Here is a 16,300-nt window from a genome sequence, read left to right as displayed (position 1 = left end):
ACAAAAAGGTTTTTAGTTTCCCCTGAAAATCATAACAACTCACTCAATAATAATAAATATTAACATTCCAAAATATAGAAAACTTTGGGATGTTACAGTTATGTACCTTTGCAAATAATCGTGGTCTCTGCGCCTAAACTAGAGACCTTGGGTGTAATTCCTAATCCGTATAAAGGTTAAAAGATGGTGGTTGGCTCCACACTTATTCAGGTACTATATATTATCATCGACACTTTTGTAATCATAAGCTGCATTTTTCATTTGTGCCCATAAGTTTTATATCATCAACACTTTTTTAATCATCAGCTGCATTTTTCATTTGTGCGCGTAAGCTTTATATCATCTTGGAGTACACTTTTGGTACTAATATTATGTTCTATGCTCAATGAAGAGTTTGTCCATGGATACCCTATCAATGGTGCTGGATTCATTCAAGACCTTACATATCAGTATGTGGTGTTTTGATCTGAAAACAATTATCGTCTTGCTGTGATGCTCTCCATGTCTGGAGAATTTGTATATAGAGGTCATGATTTCAAGCACATTGAAAGCCCATATATAATTTACTAGAATTAACTGTTCAGCTGTCGCTCTTTCGACATACTCTTTTTTAAACATTAATTGTTTTCAGTCTTCATGTCTATTTAGGCAAAAGCACATGGACAAAAAAGGTATAACCAATCGGTGGCATAAAAGCACCGAGATTTTCTCAGTTCTCATGGCATTCGTTTAAGGACAATAACACTGGAAGGATATGCATCCAACCATGCAAACACTAGCTTTGCCACATTCTTCCTGTTGAATGTGAGGGTACTATTGTCCGTGAGGATTAAGGTTTTTAACAAAATTTTCTCACGGATGGACATGTTGAACAGGATAAAAAGATATTTCAGGTGGGCAAAAGGGCTTCTGAACGTGCTTGACTTCTATTTACAACAACTTGTCTTGATGTACCAGTAGATTTTCTGGCCCAGGATCTTGATTTTATGGATCAGATCGATCCATTTGATTGTGACTCCTGAAAACTTTGGTTAAGTTAGATGTTATTGTCCTGTTCAATCTAGATTTTGTGTAAACCTGATGAACAATTAACCCCCGTGCTTGTGTACCTTTTGTAAGATGGAGTTAGATATTGTTGCCCTTTTCAACTCGACTTGACCCATATTTTCTTACATACAAACCGGAGCTTCTCTCAAGAAGCCTCATGGTTCCAAGAGGGAAATTGGTCACCTGATCTGTGTGAGAAATGACATACGCTCTCTCTTCCCGCCTTGATTTATTTACAGAGGCAACATGCAACTATAGGAGTGTCGTGCTAAAAATATGAAATTATTTAGGGTTTGTTTTGCCTTTTTATACATTGATTTTCCTAGGCATTCTTAACAAATAGCCACCACATTATTATCGCAAACGGTTGTATTATTCCAACCGTGGGCGTTAAACTAACCATTTACTACCGTGGGCAGCTGTTTGATTAGACTGGACGATTTTGAGCAGTCCGCCGCGCACACTCACTGTACCAGGAAGCGGGCCACGAGCGATTCCAATTTATTCCTGGTTTTGGACTTTTTCTTTCGGCTTCCTCGGGAAGGTACGTAGAACAGTCCTCCGTTCTCATCTACAAGCATCGCCGCCGAGGATTGCCGCCTGCTGCGAGATGGAGGACAAGCCGACCAACAAGCAGGGGCGGGTCGAGCCAGAACCGCAAGAGCCTCCGGCGAGTGTGGACTTCATCAGCAGCACCCCGACGAGATGTTGGTAACCATCATATCACACCTCCCTGTCAAATCTGGCATGCGGACCACCATCCTCTCACGGCGGTGGAGCCCCCTCTGGCTGGCACTCCACCCCGCTGGACCTCATCGTCGACGACGAGCTCTGCAGCAGGGAGCCCTAACGCCTGGACGCATTGTCCCACATCCTCACCATGCACCCTGGGCCGGTTAGACACCTTGCTATTGGCAAGTTCTGTTCCAACTGCAAGGCCGAACCGAGGTTTCACTACTGGTTCCAATCCCCAGTCCTAGATCGGCTCAAGGAGCTCAACTTTCATGTTGGACGTCTGCGCTCGCTGCCGCCATCCGCGCTCGGCCTCGCTCCCATGCTGCATCATGCATTCAGGCAGTGCCTTTCCCCCCAGATTGATGATGCGCACTCTCTTCATCTCCCTAAACTTAAGCACCTCGAGCTCATGGCCGTCCGCATCTCAAAGGAGGATTTGGAGCGCCTGCTCATCGGTTGTACAACGCTCGAGTACCTTCGTCTTCAGGCGATGGATGGGTTTAGTAGCCTCCACATCACCTCGACGAATGTCCGTGCGATTTATGTGCATTGCTGGCACCTCCCAAGGCTGTCAGTTGAGGTGCTTCATGATATGGTCACTGAGAATGTGCCTTTCCTCGAGAGATTGTATGTACATGAAAAGTTAGGTCTAGCAATGGTCATTCACGCACTGAAATTGACAGTGTTGGGCTATTCGTGTGTTGAATTCAACAAACTTGTTACTGGATCATTATCCGTTCAGGTACAACAGTCTTCTTCTTCTCCTTCTTATATATTATTGGACAGCACACTTTATCTAATTATTGTTGATCTATGTTCGCCTGTCATCCAGAAAATGATTCCCACAAGCTTGACACGGCCTCCGCGCACAGTGAAGATCTTGACACTACAATCTGCCGGCCCCGATCTGGATGAAGTTGTTAGATCCCTAAGATGCTTTCCTTGCATGGAGAATCTATACATCGAGGTGATGCTCCTTTCCTGTTAATTGTTAACTGATGCGGCTTGAACCACGTCGGTATTTCCCCAAAGAGGAAGGGATGATGCAGCACAGCAACCATAGGTATTTCCCTCAGTGATGAGATTAAGGTTATCGAACCAGTAGGAGAACCAAGAAACATTGTGTAAACGGTACCAGCACACAAAGAACAAATACTTGCAACCCAACGCGTATGAGGGGTTGTCAATCCCTTCCGGGTAAAAGATAGATTTGTTTTGTAGTAGATTGACTAAATAGATCTCAAAATAAAGCAAAATAAAACAAATAAAGGAAAAGTGCAGCAAGGTATTTTTGGGTTTTGGAATAATAGATCTGAAAATAAAAGCAAATAAAAATAGATCTCGAAGGCAAATATGATAAAGAATAGACCCGGGGGCACTAGATTTCACTAGTGGCTTCTCTCAAGAAAAATAGCATACAGTGGGTAAACAAATTACTGTTGGGCAATTGATAGAACTTCAAATAATTATGACGATATCCAGGCAATGATCATTATATAGGCATCACGTCCAAGATTAGTAGACCGACTCCTGCCTACATCTACTACTATTACTCCACACATCGACCGCTATCCAGCATGCATCTAGTGTATTAAGTTCATGGAGAAACGGAGTAATGCAATAAGAACTAGGACATGATGTAGACAAGTTCTATTCATGTAGGAATATACCCCATCTTGTTATCCTTAATAGCAACGATCAATACGTGTCATGTCCCCTTCTGTCACTGGGGTTGAGCACCATAAGATCGAACCCATCACAAAGCACCTCTTCCCATGGCAAGAAAAATGATCTACTCGGCCTAGCTATACCAAAGATTCAAAGAAGAAATATGAGGCTATAAGTAATCATGCATATAAGAGATCAAAATAAAACTCAAATAACTTTCATGGATAAAATAGATCTGATCATAAACTCAAAGTTCATCGGATCCCAACAAACACACCGCAAAAAGAGTTACATTAAATAGATCTCCAAGAGACCATTGTATTGAGAATCAAAAGAGAGAGAGAGGAAGCCATTTAGCTACTAACTACGGACCCAAAGGTCTACAATGAACTACCCACGCATCATCGGAGAGGCACCAATGAGGATGATGAACCCCTCTGTGATGGTGTCTAGATTGGAACTGGTGTTTCTGGAACTTGCGGCAGCTGGAATTGTGTTTCGTCGACTCCCCTAGGGTTTTTGGATTTTTGGGGTATTTATAGCGAAAAGAGGGGGTGCAGTAGGCGGCCAGGCATGCCCAGGTGGGTTGTGCTCCCCTCGGAGGCTGTTGGGGATATAACTATTTGTGTAAGCCGCCCAGGAGGGGCCGGGTTATGCAAAGAGGGCTCACTAGAGGGAAGCCCAAGACAAGGCATGAAGATGACGGTTCATGAGGAGCTTAAAGCCCACTGGCGACTTAAGGCCCGTTGTAGTAAACCACAGTTATAATATTACTTGTATCATAAGGTAGACTTAACTAGTCACCGAGCCGGACATTGTCTCTAAGCCGGCCGGGACTCTGTAGGCTGGAGGGCATCGACCCGTGTATATAAGGGGACGACCCGCTGGCGGCTTAGGGCAAGAAACAACTCATTGAGAGCCAGGCATAGCGTATCTCGCTCCCTGGTCATCGAAACATCAATACCAACCCAACTAGACGTAGGCCTTACCTTCACCGTAAGGGGCCGAACTAGTATAAACCCTCGCGTGTCCTTTGTCCCATTTAACCCCTTCAAGCTTCCTAGTTGCGATGGATCCACAACTAAGTCCTTTCACGAGGACATCTGACGTGACAATTCCACGACAATTGGCGCCCACCGTGGGGCCAGCGCACGGTGGATTTGAGTTCTTGAAGGGCAACTTCGAAGCGCTCAAGGGATACATAACGGGCCGGATGACCAAGAGTCGTCGCGGCAAGATCTACATCGACGACGAAGGCTGGGGCCCCGACGTCGGCTCAATTGAGTACGGGTACCGGGTCCCCTTTGGAGGGATCCACGTCTTTATCGGCCGGATTGGTGAGCCGGGGCCTGAGCCGGACAACTGCTCCGACCTCGTCGAGACGGCTCAGCGTGCGAAACCCGCCCGGGTTCAACCCGGCATGAAGCGTGTCTTTCTGGGCTGCATCCACGGAGAAGAGCTTTCTGAAGGTCCTGAAGATGGTGGTGAGACGGCCGTCCCCTCCGACGGTGATTCGTCCACCGGTTCAACAGATTCTTTGTATCAAGTTCAAGATGGTGCGCTCGGGGGCTGTTCCGATGTTCTTAGTATTCCAGACCTCTGTGAGTCGCCAAATTGGGCAGGAGTCTTTATGGCTGGGACTCAACCCGGGCAAGACTCTACAGCCGCAGCCGCAATCACTTTCTGGTTAGGAGCAGCCGGGGCAGGAGGCCCTATGCGCCCGCCGGCTCAAGTACTGATAAACCTCATGGATAAGCTTACGACCCTGTTAACCGCCACAGTCATCCCTGCAAACAAAGATGAGCATGACGCGGAGGTAGCACAGGTACGTGAGGAGATAGCTCAGGCCAAGGAAGCCTTAGCAGCTGAGGACACTAGGCTAGCTACGGAGCGGGCGGCTCTCGACGCCCGGGCACAGCGGTTGCAGTCAGAGGCTTATCAGCTCACAATGAGTTTAAACGCGTCCAATGAAGTAATGAGGAGGAGACATCAGAAGACCCAATCCCGGTTACCTCCGAATTACGATCCTAGGGTTCTCTTTGCCACACCCGGAGCCGGGCCAAGTAACCCGCCCAATGCTAATCAGTTCATGACACCCGGAGCGGGAGGACCGGCTCAGCGTCAGGAGATGCCACCTCCTCACATGAGCATGGCACCGCCGCGTTATGTGCCAATACCGGAGGGTCACTTTTCCAACCCCATGGAGAATTTAATCGCAGCGTCAGCGCGTTTGGCGGCTCTTCCAGTGGATGGTGATGATCCAACAGCGGTGGAGACCCGGAGGATCAGGGAACTTGTCCAGACGGCTCTGGCTCAACAAGAGACCTATTCTTACAGCCGGGATAGAATTCATTCAACCCCTCCACCTTGGCTAGCGCCGCCTCGTCAGAACTGGAGCCCGAGTTACAACAGGCACATGGAGTCCAAAGCTTTCTCAAGCAACGCCCAACGCCAGCATGGTGGCTATAACCCGGTGCAGAACCGAGTACGTCAGGAGAACGAGCGGGCGGCTCAACTGGCGGCTCAGCAGGCGGCTCAGCTGACGGCTCATCAGGACATCCCGGAGTACCCAACGACTTCTATGGAGTTGGGAGTAGCCACCAGAACCGATGGAGTTCCTTGTTTGATACCGGCTTTGCGCAACGTGCGCCTGCCTAAAGACTTCAGGGGACCTCGGAAGGTGCCGAATTACACGGCCGACTTACAACCGGGAGCATGGATTGAGAGCTATGAGATGGCCATGGAGCTGTTGGAGGTTAGCGACGCGACAATGGCTAAATACTTCACCATGATGTTAGATGGAACGACCCGGTCTTGGCTAAAAGGTTTACCACCCAATTCCATTGGTTCGTGGGAGGAGTTAAAGGCGTGGTTCATCCAGAACTTCAAGGACACCTGTAAGCAGTCCATGTCAATCGTGGACTTGACAAGTTATAAGCAGGGGGAGGGTGAGTCCACCACCCATTGGGTACACCGGGTCAAGGAGATAATTCATTCATTGGATAAGATGGATGCCGGCTCCGAAGTCCTCATGTTGGAGAAAAATTGCAACTTTGAGCCGCTGAGGCAGAAATTGGGACGCCTAAAGCGTGACTGCACTGATATGGGAACGCTAATGGCGGCTTTAGTCAAATACGCCGATTCTGATAATACCAAGGACCCTGCGTCTGACGATGAGAAAACAGGGAAGGGTAAAAGGAACGGTAATGGAAAAGGTCAACAGCATAACCCGGGGAATCAAGGCGGTAATAAGCGTAAGGCGGACGGTAGTCCGGAGCTTGTGGCTAACGCTAGTACACAGGGTAGCAATCAGAGACGCAAGGGTAAGTGGCCGCGAACCGGCGGGTCAGGTCCATCTCTTGAGCAGCTACTCAACGAGCCTTGTCCGAAACACGGTACCCGGGAGCACCCCGCTACTCACCTGTGGAAAGATTGTGCGATCATGAAGGCGTTTAAAAATTCCAATATCTTCGATGGTGGTCATGGACCTAGTGGCGGTTCAGGGGCCAGCGGCTTTCATGGCCCAGGTGGCGGTTCAAATTCCGGTTTTCAGGGACAACCGGGTGGAAATAATCAACAGCAAGCTGGTCAGGGAGGACAACCGCAGCAGCAGTCGGGTTACCAGAGCCAACCGAAACAGTTGAGTGGTGGGCAATACCATGTGTTCACCACTAGCTTATGCAAACGTGACCAGAAGGTTCATAAAAGGGATGTAAATTCGGTTGAGCCGGCGGTCCCTCATTATTTGAGATGGTCAGAGCAACCTATCATTTGGAGCAGGGAGGATCACCCGCTACGAGTTGATAATCCGGGTCAGTTAGCCTTGGTTGTAGCACCCCAGGTTGGTGGATACAAATTCACTAAGGTACTCATGGACGGAGGTAGCAACATCAATATCCTCTATTATGAGACCTTCCAGCGTATGGGGTTAACTGAGAAGAATCTGAGGACGTCCAACACGGTTTTTCACGGGGTGGTCCCAGGTAAGTCAGCTTACCCAGTTGGTAAGATTGAGCTAGAGGTGGCTTTTGGAGATGAGTATGATTCCAGGGCTGAGAAGTTGACGTTTGAGGTGGTCAAGATCAACATCCCATATCACACTCTATTTGGGCGACCGGCTTATGCTAAGTTCATGGCACGGCCATGTTATGTTTACTTACAGCTCAAGATGCCGGGTTACAAGGGTACCATCACCGTGCATGGGAGTCGAAAGGTGGCCTTGGAATGCGAAGAAGGCGACGCGGCTTACGCTGAGACGGCCTGTGCCGCGGAGGAGCTCAAATTTTATCAAGACAATGTTGACCCGAAGGATATGACCTCCCTCAAGAAACCAACTACAGAGCATGACCCAACGTTGAAGTTTAAATCGGCCGCTGATACAAAGCTTGTTGACTTCACCCCGGGGGACACCTCTAAGCAGTTCAGTATCAGTGCCAATTTGGATCCTAAATAGGAAAGCGCGCTCATCGAGTTCATCCGTGAGAACCGGGACATCTTTGCATGGAAACCTTCTGACATGCCGGGTGTACCGAGGGAACTCGCTGAGCACACTCTCAATATTGATCCGAAGTATAAGCCGGTCAGGCAGTTTCTCCGACGATTCAACGAAGAGAGACGAGCAGCCATTGGAGAAGAGGTGGCCCGGCTCTTAGCGGCCGGGTTTATTGTCGAGGTCTTTCATCCAGAGTGGTTGGCTAACCCGGTGCTGGTACTCAAGAAGAACGGCACTTGGCGGATGTGTGTGGATTACACGGACTTAAACAAGGCTTGCCCGGCTGATCCCTTTGCACTCCCCCGTATTGATCAAATCATTGATGCTACGGCAGGTTGTGAACGTTTGAGCTTTTTGGATGCTTACTCTGGCTATCATCAGATCAAGATGGCAGTTAAGGACCAGGAGAAGACAGCTTTCATCACTCCGTTTGGGGCCTTCTGTTATGTATCTATGCCGTTTGGGCTCAAGAGTGCCCAGGCAACTTATCAGCGATGTGTGCAGAACTGTTTGCACGATCAGATTGGGCGCAATGTTCATGCTTATGTGGATGACATCGTGGTGAAATCCAGAGAAAAGGAAACTTTAATATCCGATTTGAGAGAAACCTTTGACAATCTCCGGGTTTACAAGATGATGCTTAACCCGGCCAAGTGTGTATTTGGTGTACCTGCAGGCAAGCTCTTGGGTTTTCTGGTGTCAAATAGAGGCATTGAAGCTAATCCGGAGAAGATCACGGCGATCACCTCTCTGGCTAAGCCGGCGTGTATCAATGATGTTCAACGCCTGGCGGGACGTGTTGCCGCTTTAAGCCGGTTCATAAGCCGGTTAGGCGAGAAGGCCTTGCCGCTGTACCAGATGATGAAGAAAACAGACACTTTTGTTTGGAGTGATGCAACTAACACTGCCTTTGAGGATTTAAAGAGACAGTTGTTTGAGCCACCGGTTCTTGCAGCTTCCATTGATAAAGAGCCGCTATTGTTGTACGTGGCTGCTAACTCACGGGCTGTCAGTGTTGCCATCGTGGTGGAATGTAAGGAGGCAGGCAAGGAGCATCCGATTCAACGGCCGGTTTACTACGTCAGCGAGGTGCTCATTGAGTCTAAACAAAGGTATCCACATTGGCAGAAGCTTGTTTATGGTGTGTTCATGGCGAATCGGAAACTAAAGCAGTACTTCCAAGGTCACCCTATAACGGTGGTAAGCTCAGCTCCTTTGGGAGATATCATTCAGAATAGAGAAGCTACAGGACGAATCGCCAAGTGGGCCATTGAGCTTGGGCCTTATGGTTTAAAGTACATGCCGCGTACTGCCATCAAATCTCAGGCGTTGGTAGATTTTATCAATGATTGGACAGAGTTGCAGGCACCTGAGGAGAGGCCGGACAATACGTATTGGACTATTCATTTTGATGGGTCCAGGCAGTTAGAAGGATCAGGGGCTGGGGTTGTCTTAACTTCCCCTCGAGGTGAAAAATTTCGTTATGTGCTCCGGCTCATGTTTCCTTGCACTAACAATGCAGCTAAATATGAGGCCTTGCTCCATGGTCTCCAGATGGCTAAGGAGATGAATTTAAGCCGGGTAAGGTGCTTGGGCGACTCAGATCTTGTGGCTCAGCAGGTTTCAGGCACATGGGATTCTAAGGATCCCCTTATGGCGGCTTATCGTCGTGAAGTTGATGCTGTAGCTGGGTACTTCAAAGGGTATCAGGTGGAGCACATTGACAGAAGGAAGAATGAGGCGGCGGATGCTTTAAGCCGGTTGGGCTCTCAGCGTAAGCCGGTGCCGCCTAATACCTTTCTAGACGTCTTACATAATCCTTCTGTCAAAGTACCTACAGAGGAAGAGCTTGCAGTGCCAGACCCAGAGGCGCAGTTGGTGGCTGCACTTCACATCATCCCGGATTGGACATTGCCATATTTGGCTTATATGACCCGGGAGAGCTGCCTGAGGATGAGACCTTGGCAAGACAAATTGTCAGATGATCCAAATCCATGACAATTGTTAACGGCGAGTTACATCATCTCAGTGTCACAGGTGCGTTCCAGCATTGCGTGTCGCCTGCAGAGGGTCAAGAGATACTTCGAGAGATCCATGAAGGGGATTGTGGTCATCATGCCGGCTCAAAATCTCTGGTGGCCAAGGCTTTCCGTCATGGTTTTTATTGGCTGACGGCTCATGCTGATGCAGAAGATCTTGTTAGCAGATGTGACGGGTGTCAAAAGTTCTCAAGATGAGCTCATGTGCCGGCTCAGGAGTTTAGGATGATTCCAATTACTTGGCCGTTCGCAGTCTGGGGGCTTGACATGGTGGGACCTTTCAAAAGGTCTAAAGATAAAAAAACGCACCTCCTGGTGGCAGTGGATAAATTTACAAAGTGGATTGAGGCAGAGCCGGTCAGTCAGTGTGATGCGGCCACAGCGGTGCAGTTCATCAAAAAGGTGATCTTTCATTTTGGTTTTCCACATAGCATCATAACTGATAATGACACTAATCTTTCCAAGGGTGCCATGGAAGAGTTCTGTCAATGGGAACATATCCGGCTTGACGTTTCGGCTGTTGCTCATCCTCAGTCCAATGGTCAAGCAGAACGAGCTAATCAGGAGATTTTAAGGGGTATCAAACCACGACTCTTGGTCCCCTTACAACGAACTCCGAGTTGTTGGGTTGAAGAGCTGCCCTCTGTGCTATGGAGCATCAACACTACGCCTAACAGATCAACGGGTTACACGCCTTTCTTCATGGTTTATGGAGCAGAGGCAGTTCTGCCAAGTGATATCCAGCACGATTCACCCCGTGTGGCGGCTTACGTTGAGGCTGATAATGAGAAGGCTCGACAGGAGGCTCTTGACTTGTTGGATGAGGAGCGAGACTTGGCAATGGCCCGCTCGGCGATTTACCAGCAAGACCTTCGTCGCTATCACAGCCGCCGGGTCAGAAGCAGAACATTTCAGGAAGGCGATTTAGTGCTCCGGCTCATCCAGGATCAGACCGATATGCATAAGCTATCCCCTCCTTGGGAAGGACCCTTTGTGGTCAGCAAGAATCTGCACAACGGGTCATACTACCTCATCGATATTTGAGAGCACAAGGACTCAGGTAAATCGGAGGAGGAGACCCGTCGGCCCTGGAATATAGCCCATCTTCGGCCTTATTATACTTAAGCCACCGGCTCTCTAGATGTATATATTTTTGACAATGTACATATTATATAAAGTAATAAAGCAGGACCTCTGTCCTTTTTTCACCCTCAAAAGAGTGTATATGTCCTTTTTGTCAGGTGGTGGAAACAACCAATAGGGACCGGATTAAATCTGAATCCGGTTTACCTTTGGTCCGGCTTATGATCATATCTGAATCTAGCCATGATCACTTGGGGGCTTCCTGTTCAAACATAGGTCGTATCCGAACCAAAGAGAACATAGCTGTCAATACCCACTTGATCGGCATACTTGCCAAGCCTACTTGGGGGCTTCCTGATCATATTTGAATCATAGCTTAACCCCTTTAGGTCTGACATGGATCGTATATGAATCAGCATCATTAAACAAATCTTATGGTCACTTGGGGGCTTCCTGTTCAAACATAGGTCGTATTCGAACCAAAGAAAACATAGCTGTCGATACCCACTTGATTGGCATCGCCACGCCACTGGGGGCTATATGATCGTATCCGAATCTTAGCTTAACCCCTTTGGAACAGTTTACTGATCGTATCCGAATCAGAGGCCTGTAAAAGTATTTTTGTTATTCTGATACCTTGTGGAAAGCATTTTAAGGTGTCTTTTGTCTTGCCGGTTTAATATTCGTCACCCCAGGTTATTTAAGTACCGGGTGAACATTATATGAGCCGGGAAGATCATTCAAGGATTACAGGAATAAGGCAGGCAAAATTTAACACGCCAAGGAAGTGAAAGCCAGAAATATATAGCCATGGCGGCTTACGAAAAGCGTTAAGTGATAAAAGCATGCACGAAGGCATGATGATCATTCAGAAGTTATTTCTACCCTATTACATGACTCCCCGAGTCTGAATAGGTGGAGCATTGTATTTTGGCCAAACACCCGGTGATTCACTCCTTCGGTGGGTTTGAAGGCTCCGGGTTATCCTTCGCCGCTTCTCCATCGGTTGTTTTTTCCTGGAAAGTTGATGAAGCCCAATCAATGCCGCTCAAAGCTTCAAATTCAGCTTCATCATCTATTAAACCGGCCGGGTCCACTTCATGGGCAAAAGTATGCTTACGAATTGGAGGGATCAGGCTGATTTGATCATATGGAGCGTTTGGGATTTTCCGGTTGTTGCTGTCATAAGCCGACGCATACTTGCTGAGGTCAGTATCGTTTCCAATAAGGGTGGCCACCGTACATATGGCCTCAACACAGGCGTGGAAGTCATGATCATCAAAGGCATTGTCGTCTTCCTTTAGACTCGGGTATCCAAGGGCAAGGTCTGCCGGGTCTAGTTTTGGGAGCCATGCTTTTGCCCTGCTCAATGCAGCTACGGACCCGGCTCTTGAAGATGAACGCCTTAAGTCTTGGATCCGTTGAGGTAGAAAGGCGAGGCTCTTCAAAACATCTTGCAAAAGGCGGGGGTGTGGAGTTGATAAAGCTACAACGGCCAGGGCACGTTGTGTCCCGGAGTATACCTGTTCCACTAACGTATAAACTACTTTAAGCTTGATCAGCGTGTTCTGCTTCAGATTGACACTCCTGGAGCCTGTATGTGAACAAGCATAATGGTAAGCCGGAAGTATTTATTACAATAGTCATTGTACGGTTGCCATGTTAAAACTATGTCACAATAACTTACCAAAGATGGCTGAGACCATTTGGGATATTTGCTGTGTTAAGTTTGACAGCTCAGTTGTTGCTTCTGCAAGAGATGCTTCGGCTGTTTCGGCCTGAGTCACCAGGGAAGCCTTTTCATCAGCCCAAATTTTCCTTTCCGACTCAAAATTCTTCTTTAGTTTCTCATTTTCAGAGACACTAAATTCAAATTTGGAGTTAGCTTTTTGCGTTTCAAGCTCTTGAGTTTCCAGACGACTCTTCAGGGCAGCAAGCTCTGATTCAAATTGACTTATGGCAGCCTGCAATTGACACCGGGTAATGGTAAGGATTCTAATAAAGGTAAACATTCAAGTCCCAAGCACTTTACAAGTAAAGATACTTGGCACTTGGGGGCTAATGTATACTGAAAGAAAATTTAACTTTATCCTGCCGGGTCAAGCATATTAAGTCTCAAGCACCTTACAAGTAAGGATACTTGACACTTGGGGACTAATGTGTATTGCAAATTTAAAAGCCTTATGTTATACCGGGTTAAATAAATTCTTTTTAAGCCGGATAAGTTAACAAGTAAAAGCAGACTTCTAAGTCTACAACGTATTTGTTCTTATGCGGTAGACTTGGCGGCTGGTACAGTATATATAAGGCTCAGATAAAAAGTATAAGTTATACCTTAGATTTATGTTGTATTTGTTTCACCATGTCAACTTCCAGATCACGGCTATTATGCACTTGATTCAGATAGCCTGAGACTATATCATCAATGCTTAGGTGAGTATAATCAGTAATGTCCTGCTTGGCTTTTCGGCGTTGGGAAAACTCATCTTTGGCAGAACATTTGGCAAGGACTGTGGGCTGCCCTGGTTCAACAAACTGGGACTTTACAATTTCAACTTTCGGGTCATTTCTCTTCACCAGGCTATGAATTTCCGGGTTATCAGAATCATGGACAGCGTCTTCTGCAGGCGGGTCAGAGGTTGACACCGGAATGCTGAAAGCCGGCTCAGGCGGTGGCAGATGAGTGGAGCTATCAGGAACGGATGAGTCAGTCGCCGGTTCAGTGACCACCGGGTCTTGGGACGGCTTGTTCTTCTTTGCCCTCTTACTGGGCTTTACCTGCAGGCTGTTAACAAAAGCAGAAGGATGAGTATGCAAGCACAGGTAAAATAAAAGTGCATAAGTTTATATTACCCGGGAGTAGTTTTGAAAGTCGGCATGTTTGACTGCATGGCTTCGCCGGAAGAAGGAGAGGTATCCTGATAGTTGGAGTCAGATGAATTGAGAGGTTGATGAATTAAGCCTGCTAAAGGTAAGACGGAGCATAAATCGGAGATAACCTCGGTCCGACGCTTTCTGGTTACATTAGGTAAGCCGGAGGAGAGTTCTGCATCTTTGTTGTTCCAGGTCTGCCTCCGGCTCTCAAGTTGTTGTTGCTTCAAAATAAATTGAGGATCTTGATAAGCAAGTGCATGTGAAAATCTTACTTTCCGGGTCACCCTTCGGGTCCTTCGCCTTGGCAAAGGCTCTGAGTCGGAGGAGATTATAGTTACCTCTTCAGTGGCTGCTCGGCTGTTCCCCGTATCCTCCTGAAGGGATAAAATGTCAGACAGGTGATAGTAAGGGACTTAAGAAAATTTAAGATTACCTCTTCCTCATCCGAAGAGCTATCCTCCAATCTGAGTAAGTCGGAGGCGCTGGGTTTCTTTTTCTTTGAGGTTCCTACCTTGGTGGCTTTCCTTTCAGCTTTCTTCGTTGTCCTGGATTGTTTGGCAGCTTCATGGTCATATTTGGCTTTCCAAAAGTCATCACCAGCCTGTGGAAAAAGTTAAAGAATCACGAGTATCAAGAAAGGTATCATATATCCGTAAACATTTGTTATAATTGATAACTTACTGCAGGGGCCGGGTTATTCTTGTGAAATGGAAGTAAACTGAAGGTGTTGCTCGTCACAGTGCCGTCCTTCAGCAGTGACTGGGTTGTAGCATCCACCACGTCATCTGGTAAGTCATCAGGGCTATGGCGTTGCGGATCAGTCTTTTCTCCAGTATAAGTACACATTAAGCCGGGACGGAGGCTTAATGGAAGTATTCGCCAAGCAACCCAGACTCGGACCAGATCGATGCCATTTAACCCATTTCCCAAGAGAGCTTTAATCTTCCTGATGGTAGGATTAAGAGGCACGCGTTCAAGTGTTGTTAGCTTGTCTGGTAGCTGATGGTTAGATTCAAGGCGTAGGGCCCGAAAACCAGGCAGAGGCTTTTCATCAGCCGGAGAAGTGTCCTGACAGTAGAACCACATCTGGTTCCAAGATTTGGGGTGACTCGGCAACTCAGCGTAAGGAAAAAGACAGTCTCTCCGTCGCTGAATTGAGATGCCGCCAAGTTCAAGGCTGGGTCCGTTGGCACGTGCATTTTGCCGGTTCATATAAAAAAGTTCCCTGAACAAAAGCAGACTTGGATCCTCTCCCAGGTACACCTCGCAGAAGACTTGGAAATTGCAAATGTTTGACACGGAATTGGGTCCGATGTCTTGAGGTCTAAGGTCAAAGAAATTTAAAACTTCTCTGAAGAATTTTGAGTCGGGAGGAGCAAATTCGCGGCTCATATGATCCGTAAAAATTATTACTTCCCCTGCTTTGGGGAGAGGCTTTTCTTCAGACGGGTCAGGGGCACGGTACGATACGATGTCCTTTTTTGGCAGATGCCCAGATTTTACAAACTCAGCTAGTTTGCTATCGGTCACTGTGGATGGAACCCAATTGCAAGTTACAGGGGCCTTGGTAGCCTTAGGAGCCATCACAACAATTGGCCTATGGAAAAACAAGAAGATCCGGTTCAATTTTAACCCGGGAGGAAAATCTTGATTAAAGTGGCGGCTTAATGAGGGGCCTAATGACATAAGGATGACTGTGCAACAATATTTGAGCCGCTACAAGTATCAAAGTGCAATTCAAAATTCTCTGGGTTATGAGGAGCAATTAAAGTTCTGTGTCATATATTTAATCTGGACGCCTCGACAGTTGTGTTTCGGGGTGTTTACCAGAAAAGGAGTTCCGGGTGATAAAAACAAGTTTCACAGATAACAGTTATTATTCTGGATCAAAGTATTGCTCTGAAAGGGAAATTTTCTAGACCTAAAATAGGGCAGGGAAGTTCATGCGTTCGAAGAGGATCTTTGAACAAGGGAAATGAGATCTATTTTCATGCAAGATCAACACAAACAAGCACCACCGCAACAGATCTAAACAGAGCATTGGAAGGAACTAGCGAGGGTTTGGTGTCAGACCGTGATGAACACCGACGAACTCAGCAACGACCTAATGCAGATCTGAGAAAGGGAATGCGAAGAACTCACAGATGCGGATGCGCCGCGGAGGGTCGCCGTCGATCTCTGGTCAGAATCAGGTCGATGCAGCGGCCTGAGTTGGTGAAGACGAGAGGTTCGACGATGGCGGCGGCAGAGCTCGGGAGGAGGCGAGAAGAAGAAGATGACTGAGGGGAAAGACCTAGGTCGCTCTACTTATAAGAAAAGACTGACCGAGAGGGCGCAAAAAACGAGGAGATAACATTCATTA

The sequence above is a fragment of the Triticum aestivum genome, chromosome 3B (genome assembly GCF_018294505.1).
Source record: "Triticum aestivum cultivar Chinese Spring chromosome 3B, IWGSC CS RefSeq v2.1, whole genome shotgun sequence".
Taxonomy (NCBI): domain Eukaryota; kingdom Viridiplantae; phylum Streptophyta; class Magnoliopsida; order Poales; family Poaceae; genus Triticum; species Triticum aestivum.
The sequence above is the reverse complement of the archived record's forward strand: the minus strand, read 5'-3'. Positions refer to the sequence as shown.